General features: G+C 41.2%; 1 long non-coding RNA gene across 1 annotated transcript; it reads right to left on the bottom strand.

Annotated features, from left to right (window-relative positions):
* Nucleotides 1-1,435: 1,435 nt before the first annotated feature.
* LOC132652191 (uncharacterized) lies at nt 1,436-9,510 on the bottom strand. Its single transcript, XR_009589669.1, has 3 exons — nt 9,433-9,510; nt 7,339-7,396; nt 1,436-3,104 (listed from the first exon to the last, which is right to left on the bottom strand). It is a non-coding gene; the product is annotated as an uncharacterized LOC132652191 (long non-coding RNA).
* Nucleotides 9,511-10,445: the final 935 nt, after the last annotated feature.

The raw sequence follows: 10,445 nt of genomic DNA, 5'->3' as shown, positions 1-10,445 counted from the left end.
TAAGCTTTTCTTTATCTTACACTTGCTCTATACCAGGCTGGTCTTGAACTCAGATCTGCTTGCCTCTGTCTCCTGGATTAAAGGCATATTTGCATTCCAGCTGGATCACACAGACCAAGAAGTTCTTTGGATGCGATCTCTTGCCAAAACAACCATGTTTTGAATTAAAATTCATCTACACCATTCAGAGAAAACAAAAAATTCACATGGTTTTTGCTTATATGTGTTCTTTCATGGACTCTGGTGTAGGTAGACTAAAATATGGAAATAGAACATAATACAGTGTTTCAGTCCACAGACTAACACAGTTGACTCACTGGTAAATACTATTCAAGTTGTCCTGCTCTGCTCTACTGATTGTTTACAGAATAGGGGATTGATCTGCCCAATAGAGACCTCCAGACACATCCCCTGACTGCTGAACTGTCACAGATAAAAATATGCTTGATTTGTGTGTTGGGAACCACATACAATTTGTTTGAAAGCTGGTGTCTAATATCCCATTCTTGCAAGAATACTTTTGACTTACCTAGGACATTTGATTGACAGAATGGCCCTCAGCCTACATAGAATGTATACTTGAGACTGTCACTGGACTTTTTAAAAGACTCTCTTGTTTTCTTTGTAGGATCCTGTGGATGGATTTTTTTTTGTGAAAAGAGACCTTAATTTGGCCCAGTTTGGGCATTTATAATAGTCCAGTGGTGAAGCAGAGGACCTGTTCATGCTGAGTTGCAAGTCATTTGTCTGTGACAATGACCACAAAGCATTAGCATCAAACCAAAACAGGCCTGTCCTGTCCCAGTCACTGCCATATGAATGGAAGTTACACCTGTAAAGTACTTAACATGTAGCTAAAAGCACAAAGGATTTGGGAAGAAGTACACCCTATGGTATCTCAAACTGGGATCAAATGTGCCCATATTCAACCACTCACTAGCTTTGTAAATCTGAACGGTTTATCCCTGTGCGCTATTTGCCTATCAGCAAAAAATGAGGCTACTTCAAAGGTTTAATGTTCAACAACAGTGCAGGACAAATGATGGATAACGAAGTGCGTGAAGCTCCTGGTAGCTCTTTATTAATAGTGTTGGTAGAGTCAGTCTACCTATGAGCTGCTTCTATTACCAAGATGTGTGCTACAAAATGGATGGTTGTCAAGTTGGAAATGAGAAAGAAGAGAATTCTAATTTAGGAAGACTCAACATATAGGAACATCTTACTATTTAAAATATAAAAGGCTTATGATCAGGGTTGTCTTGATCCGTGGGGGGTAAGTAGAGTTGCTGAGAATGAAAGGAGAACACATATCCACATGGCTTTGGATCATGTGACCATCATGTGATGAAGAAACTGCTACGTATGTGTTGTGTCTGACTCACTAATCTGGCTCAGCCTTTGCATCATTCCTAGTAGCAGAAACAACCCACACCCATTTTATAAATAAGAAAATGGACATGCCTCTTTTTTATTGTGACAGTTACACAGCCAGTAAGTGTCAGAAAGGACATTTGAGACCCATCCCCATCCGCACTGTGAACACTGGATTACCTCCATGGTCAGCAGGCAGCTGACCACTGCTCTGGAGACTCACTCTTGAAGACAGTAAGAAAGCTGCAAGAGAACAAGAGGCAGCCCCCAGGGTCAGCCTGGCTGTTCCAACCCAAAGCCATGTTTGTCGAGAAGCCTACAATACACGGTTATAAAGGCCCCTGACATTTGTTGTAACCAATGTCACTTGGCCCTCACTTTGTTAAGCGGGGCAGCCAGAGAAGTTTAAAGCTAACAAGTACAGTAACAGACATCATATATTGCCTTCTTCTGTGTAAGGCAATAGGATCAGGCTCTACAATGACCCACAAGAATCGTATTCCCTTATTACAGATGAGCAGATCGGACGAGTGGTTTGCCTAGCTATGGCACAGTCAGTCACAAAACTGGGAAACACTGGGTGTATCTAAAATGTTAATGTAAGACAGGGAGTTGGGGTGTCACTGGAGACCTGTTGGGGAAGGTAATGGGTCCAGGCCCATGCGAGATGCCTCAGGGACACTCTGCCCTGCCAATCCAGCCAAAAGGGGCCTTGGAAGCTTAAAGTTTTGGGATGGTTTTGTGGATGAAGAGCTAGTGAAAGCCATAGTCACAAAGGATACAAGTGTCAGAGGCAAAGGGCCTTGCTCCATTCGAAGAACTCAGTAACAGGTATATGACAAGATGGGCATACTAAAAATATGCCCATATTTATAGAATTCTCTCCCATTTGATGAAACCGTCAAAACACCTCCTCAGAACGGGCGTGTTTCTAGAGAAGCACCCAGAGAGCAAAGAAAAATGGGACTCTTTCAGGTTAGATGGTAACTTGTCAGCATAGACGTAGTAAAGAAAACCAAAACCTTTTCAAACTTGCCGATTGACAGAGGGTATTGTGATGAGAAGTGAGGAGGACAGAACACAGAAACTGCTCAACAAAACGCTTCAGTGTGACTCCCACACCTCCTCCCTGGGTTAGCTGCATTATCATACAGTAGCTTTTTTTTTTAATGCCCTAAAATGCTCCACAGAACAGAATGTATTCACACTTAATTTTAATCATCACAGAAAACACCTTGTGATAAAGACTGAAGTCTGTTTGAAACCAAAGCACTTCAAAATGAAGATGGATGATGAAACATGTTTGACGTCGGGCCAGCCTATGCGTAGGGTACCCTTTTGAAAGCTGAAGTAGCCCCAGTGAAGATGCTGCAGGTGTGTAGGAATGTGTGGGTTCTGGAGGCGCAACCTGGGCAATTGCTGTTGGTTTAAAGGGCTACAGCAACTCCAGAATATAAACTATGGTGTCTTAGTGTCTTTTCCTAGTGTTATGATAAAATGCCTGGACGAAACCTCCGTGTGTGTGTGTGTGTGTGTGTTTGTGTGTGTGCTTATTTTAGTTCACAGTTCAAGGTGCGATCCATCATGCTAGGAATTCAGAGCCACAGGAGCGTGAGGGAGCTTTGCACTGCATCTGCAGTTTAGACGTAGAGTGCGATGAATGCATGCTTGCTTGTGCTCAGCTTGCTTTCTCCACTTTATGCAGTTCAACATCCCTGCCTAGATCTTCTCACCTGTAATTCAGATGCATATTCCCATATCAATCAAAATATATATAATCAAGATAATACAATCAAGACAATCCCCCTGTCTTAGGCAGAGATTTAGTATTGTGAAGAGACACCATGACCACAGCAACTCTTATAATGCAAAACAGTTTCAGAGGTTTAGTCCATTATCATCATGCTGGAAGTATGGCAACATGCAGGCAGACACCGTGCTGGAGAAGGAGCTGAGAGTTCTACATCATGATCCACAGGCAAGAGAAGGAGACTGTGTGCCATGATGTGTAGCTTGAACCTAGGATATCTCGAAGTCCCTTCCTTCAGTGACACACTTTCTCCAGCAAGGCCAATTTGATTCCAAGCAGCCACACTTCCTACTACTTCCACTCCCTAGGTGGACAAGCATTCAAACACATGAGTAGATGGGGGCCATACCTATTCAGCTACTACCACCAGATATGCCTTGAGGCTACCTCCTAGGTGATTCCATAATTCTCTCAAGAATCTACTGTTAACCCCAGCCCTCATAGTAAGGGAGCTTCTCACGGGCCAGTGTTTACTTCTCTTCTTATACTTCCTTAACTCTAATGTTCTCTAGCTCTCCCCCAAATTATATGTTTTGTAGCTGACGGTCTGAGTTAAATAGCAATATCTAAGAGCAATAAAACCAGAGAAAAACACTGTAAGTGGGAAGCAAGCCCTAGGAGGTCTTTTGAGCTAGAAATACGCATTCAAAACAAAAAGGCAACTTTAGGTTGCCTTAATTATGACATCATTATACAGTAATACAAGCCGAGATAGTTATAATTCAATGTGCACTTAATAAATGCTTTAAGAAGGTAACAACATTTAAAAAAATACAAATAAATAAATGTTTCTCTAAGAAATCCTATGATGGGATAGAACTCTCTGCAATGAAGTTAAATTCCTTCTGGGTCCATTTCTGCTCACTCGAACCAACTATAGAAGCAAGAGTTTTGTGCAGCACCCCAAATTTTTTTTCTGTTATTTTAATGGAGAGGTAAACATCTGGATCTATTTTGAACTACAGATGGCATAATATTTGATACAATTTAATATCTGTGTTTTAATGGCTGCACTGCCAAGTGGAACTGTTGCTTATGCTATGGCAGGAAAGGCATGTTTATTACTTCTGACTAATTACATTATTGTTCTTTGTACTGATCCTCAGCATGGGTCCCTTCAGCAGGAGTCCTCTCTGTGTCCCTGAGGAGACCTCAGGTGACCGTGGCCTTCAGAGACTTGCTTTATGAACACATATCCTGTAGCGTCTTGTTTTGCTCCCTCCATGTGTCCTATATTAGACACGTTTAAGGGGACAGGCAGGCCCTTTTTTCTCAGGAGGCCTTCTGAACCCCTGAGGCTCCCACCTCTCCCAGCACAAAATGGAAAATTTAAGGTGAACCGGGAAGTGAAGGGACTGGGTCTACATTTCTCAGCTTTTGTACAGCTCGTGGAAACCTCTATGAAGATGACAGGGTGAGGACAGCAGTGCCCTCCCGTCAAGCATTTCAAGGACATTATGCCACTGGCAGGTGCTTATCAGCACGTCTCCCTCCTCCCTAAACCAGAACAGCACTTCAAATGCTATCTTATGATTTAATTTAGGAGAAGTAACTCTTTAAGATAAGTAAACAAGCCAGCCCACTCAAATTAATAGGCATTCATATAAATTTTTAAACTTTAATTGTTAAATAATACGGAATTTTGGAAACTGGGAGTTGTGAATTATATCCATTGAATGATGCAACCTCAAAGCCATAAAAATCACATGTACATGAATAGTTACTGTTGACATCTACACTCAATGATTCCTCAAAGCCCACAATTTCATCCCTTTATCCTTTGCTTTACTCCCTCCAAATCCTCCCATGATCCCCACTCTTCATACTCTCTTAGTTTATAAATTATTATAATATAGTTGCTCACTGAACACTCAGACACCAGACTCAAATCAACAGAAATTGACCAGTCAGAGCCATAATTTGGATTAGGAAGCCAGATTATGATATTGGGTGTGCTCCTAAAGCAGTTTTTTTTTTTTTTTTTTTTTTGTAATACCAAAACAAAAACAAAAGAAACAAACAAATGTAACCAAGTAGCAATCAGGTAACAAAACCAATAACCAGGTGTAGGAAACAAACTGAAACTAGGTAACAACCATGTAACAAAAATGCAACCAAGTATCCAGGTAGAAAGCAACATTACATCATTTTGACTAGCTAGGCAAAGCATTTCTAACTGACCTCTAATTTGATTGGTTCTGCAGTTGGAGGACTTCATAGAGTGTCCAGGTAACAAAGTATATAAACTTTGAGAAATGAAAGCATAGAGACATAATCAAAGTGGAAACTTGGAGACAAAATGGCTTCTGATATGCTAAAGGCTACAGCAGGTGTTAACAGAAGAGCCATAGTTATGCTAAGAAATAAAGTAGGCGTCAACAGTAGGGATGTAGAATTTAAGCAGGTTACAACAGTTCCATGTCCTTTAGATGGGCCTCACCAGAAGTGAGGCCCAGGTTAATGATAGATATTCCTACCCCAAAAGACCTGGATTAAAGGTGGCTCTTCTCACTTCAAATGATTGAATTAAGAAAAACATCCCTCACAGGAGTAGCCAGCTGCTTGGCGTTTAGTTAATTCTAGATATAGCCAAGCTGACCACCAAGATTGAACATTGCAATCATATAACATAAAAGCCAGAGAAGTTTAGTGAGACTGTTGAAGTAACGTAACCATGGAGAATATTATGGGTTATTCCAAAATCACTTATAAATTTTATTTCTCTAAATTACTTTTAGTAATTAGATGCCAGATTGGTGTACCCACTTTTGTAAATCACCAGTGAGGTTGAAACTGGGATTTATTGATATTACAGATGTTGAGCTTTAAATGACCAGGTTTTATTTGATATGTTCCTTAAGGTAAACCTTCAGTCAGGTGTAGTATCGTTTGCATCATAGCTGTATCTTACTTAACCCTAAATTTCATTATGCTGATTTTGGTGAAGGCAATTACAGGCTTTTAGTGTTGAAATTTAGAATTTTAATAAGAGGGTAATAAATTGAGCTTTGGGAGGCTTTTGTTTATGGTTAAAAATTCAAATTCATGTGATTAATTTTATTTTCCTAAAACACTTAAGCTATTTCTCCACCTTATATTGCTTAGTGCAGTGTGAGTACATAAAGATTTTCAGTAAGCATTTATATTCTCAACTACATTTTTCCATAATTAGAGAGTCCTGCATTAATTTCTCACATTTATTATGGAAAGTGCCCTTTTGTAACCTGGTACTCCATTATAGAAATAAATTAGTCGTTGATGAATAGAACCCTCATAACTAGAATGCTATAGAGACACATCATCAATTTTTCTTCTTAGCACATTTTAAAAGTATTAAGATAAATGGCAGAAAACTCACTGGATGTTTATGACTTTGGTTTATGCTTGTGAGCTAATGGGACAAAGGGCTAAGCCACCAATATCCCTTACTGCATTTAATTAGACCGGATCTTATTTGCTCTCTCTTTTCTTTCCTCCCCTAGGACAAAGGGAGGACACCACGAAATAGCTACCTTAAGTGCAGGGTGGATGAGCATTCAGAGAAAACAGAGCTTACTGTAGAAGGTGAGCTAGGAGTTCCTGCCTCTGTATATGTCTGCTGGCTCTGGACCCCTGTGGTTTAGGCGTGACCCCTGCTTCTTCCTTGTGTCATTTCAGCCCCACTTTCTCTGTGTCTCTGCATGAACCATGTTCTGAACTTGGCAGCTACAGAGCAATGACCAGGAGGCAGCAACACTCACTTGTCCATGTCCTGGTTTAGAAAGAACAGCTCTACTTGTATTTCTGAATTACAGTTTTTTAAAAAACACCTTGCAATCATCACTACTTGTTTCTGTTTCAAGTTTGACAGCTCAAATATGGCACTTGATTGTAGGCTTTACAGAGCGCTGTGAATTCTTAACAAGAGGAACTCCAGGAAGGGATGTTTATCAGCACTGTATCAAGTTTGTGATAAAAAGTGACCTCTATCTTAGGCTCTAAAAGGAAGAGCTGAATCTATCTGTTCTCTCATTTCTTTACAGTATTTTGTTCCAGAAGAGACTCAGGCCTTTTCTGGAAGCAGACACCAGTTCAACGGTGTCTTAGTTAAGGTTTCTATTGCTGTGATGAAACACTGTGATCAAAAATCAACTTGGGGAGGAAAGGGTTTATTCTACCTTCACTTCCACAGCACTGTTCATCAATGAAGGAATCCAAGACTGGAACTCAAGCATCCTGGAGGCAGGAAAACAAAATCAAAACTAACACCCATACAAAACAAAAACAAAAACAAAAACAAAAACAAAAACAAAAACAAAAAACCCAAATAGATGCTTTAAGGTTAGTGGCTTTCAGTCTGCACCAAATAAAGATGTAACCAGCATGCTGCCCGCTGCCTGGCACCACAAATGCCAGTGAGCAGAGACACTGATCTGGAAGGCAAGAGTGAAGACGTTTCAAGAAAACTGCCTTCCATCTCCTCTCCAGCAAGAAAGCTTCCTAGAGAAGAACAGAGGCAGCGGATCATTAAGAACTGGAGTAGCCTTGCCTCTCTGGTTGGGTGGTCAGACACATCTCTGAGACTTTCAATGTCTGTGCCTCTCTCATCATCACCCCATGTGCTCCCTCTTTCCTCATTGTCTGGACATCTGTGTCCAGGCTCTTCTCCAATGCTGTACCTGGTTAGTGTCTGCCCATGTCAACACCGTATTCCTTTCGGCACTAGGTGGGCTGGATGGCTAACACGGCAAGCAGTGTGTACATGCTAAGCTATGAACACATGCACACAGGCTCCTTTTTACAACATGAGATAAATAAAAAACGTGCCCAAGAGGATGGACCACAAAGTCATCCTGTCCATCCACCTGTCCACTATCAAAGATAGCATGTCCTGTTTAATAACCCAAGAGCTCCTGTGCTGAAGTCAATGTAAGAGCAAGAAGTGGAGGAAGCTCCCAGATGAGCAAGTCTTGAATGAGTCCCCATGGGTGAGAAGGTCTGCTGTTGCTTGTTTTGCTGCAATATCCTCTCTCTCTCTCTCTCCTCCTCCTCCTCATGCTCCTCTTCCTCTTTCCTCTCCTCCCCCCACCTCCTTTTTAGGGAATGAGTGAGGGTGTTTTTCTTAGAACAGAAAAGGCTCTCAAAATTCCATCCAAGTTGATATCTGGGTTTCTATCCAATCTTTTAATCTTACTTAGAAGCTACAGAAAGGATTTTCGACATGGAAAAAAAAAATGAGTGTGATTAAAAACAAATATCTTCAGAAGAACCCAGTAATTCCCGTCCATGCATGTCTGGAAGTTTAAGCCATGAGTGACTGTGATTAATGGCGTGCACTACAGATGCAAGGAAAGTAATTAAAAAGAATATCTTTTACCTATCTTTGACAATTTCATGCATGCAAACAATGCTTCTTGATGCAATCTTGATGCTTCTTGAGGCACCCGAGGAAAGCACTTTCATAATAAAATTGTCATTCTCTCGGCTAATTTCTGTGTATGGTGTTATCACAGACACTGAAACCAAACAGGCTTGAAGTGACTTACAGTGAGTTAGATACACAGAAACAGTTACAATGCCTCTGTCTGTGAGTTAGATACACAGAAATAGTTACAATGGCTCAGTCTGGGACTTAGATACACAGAAATAGTTACAATGCCTCTGTCTGGGACTTAGATACACAGAAATAGTTACAATGCCTCTGTCTGTGAGTTAGATACACAGAAATAGTTACAATGCCTCTGTCTGTGAGTTAGATACACAGAAATAGTTACAATGGCTCTGTCTGTGAGTTAGATACACAGAAATAGTTACAATGGCTCTGTCTGTGAGTTAGATACACAGAAATAGTTACAATGGCTCTGTCTCAAATCTTCATCTAGCAAACACACCGCTTTCGTGGACTGGTTTCACTGTTGTTGTTTGTTGTTTGTTCTGAGACAAGTTCTCACTACGAAGTCCACACTGACCTTGAACTTACAGTCTTTCTGCCTCTGCCTCCTGAATGCTGGGACCCAAACAGTACACATCTTAACCTACTTAAAAAGTCTTAAATTTTTATGATTAAATTTCCAGATTAATTTTTTTTTAAAGAACCTCAATGTCTATAAAATGTTGAGGCTGAAGAAAAAAAGAGAGAGAGAAAAATGAAGATTTAGCAGATGGAAAACTACAGTATGTCCAGAACACAGACAAGTGCTGTTACCCGTGTGTATGTAAAGATTCCCTGAGATTGCCACAGGCTAATAGAAACCAGTTTGAGAGCCTCTTACCTGGTATGGAAAACCATGATGCCATGACCCAGATAAGAACAGCAAGAGTCAAACCAGGTGGGGGAAGGGAGTCTGTGCCCTTTTGGCCTCAGATCAATGTACCAGTCACTAGCTGCTCACACACAACAGGGCTCCTCCCATCGAAAGTCCATTTGGATTTATTTCTCTTGACTTCTATGGGATACGACAAGGCAGCCTGTGTTTTCATCAGCTGGCAGACCCTGTGACCTCCCGTCTCTAATAATGAACCTTGCGCTCTAAGAAGTCAGCTCCTAGACAGAGGGGAAAATGTTAGGGTCAATACTATCTGTGCTTGAGTTTTGAAGGGTTGATGCAGCCAAGAGTCGGGGGAAAAAAATCAGTCTAGTTCAACAGTAGCAATACATCTTCAAGACACCCACTACCACAATCTCCCTTAACACGGAAAAGGTCAGCCTCACACTGTGAATCAATTTCCATCACACAGCAGCGTGGCTCTTCCGGTCGGAGAGTAAATCTTCGTACAGACAGGCAGCCACCCGTGTTAACGCTTCTCCTGTTGTTCTGGACTTCGTTAGCGTAATCTTATGCAGCTGTTCTTCCATATGGCACAGGCATGAACATCCTCATGAGGTGCAAAGACCTCTCAGGGCACAGAGCCTGAAGGAAGCCAGGTGATCAGTGTTCCAAGGGGGCTGGGATTTTGGTTTACAAAGCATACCCTCATGCCCTCTGAAAGGAAGAATTTTTTGATCCCCCACCTATCTGCTTAATGGACTGCTTAATGGATCCGTTGTTAGTGCTTTAAAATTTCTTAGAAGATTTTCTAACAAACTTTTTAGAATTCTGCAAGTGGAAAATATCCAATGTGTCATAACACACTACCTCAAATTTCCTACGTCGAAACAGTTGCTAACCTCAGACACATGCAGTCTCACTTCGGATTCCATAGCCAACGAAAGAGTGTGTATGTCACTATCCAGCTGTAGAGACGAAAGGATGAAAGAAGTCGGCTGCCTCAGAGAGCTGAAAGA

Source organism: Meriones unguiculatus, chromosome 2 (genome assembly GCF_030254825.1).
Source record: "Meriones unguiculatus strain TT.TT164.6M chromosome 2, Bangor_MerUng_6.1, whole genome shotgun sequence".
In the NCBI taxonomy this organism is placed as follows: Eukaryota; Metazoa; Chordata; class Mammalia; order Rodentia; family Muridae; genus Meriones; species Meriones unguiculatus.
Note: the sequence above shows the minus strand (reverse complement) of the source record. Positions and strands in the feature narration are given on the sequence as shown.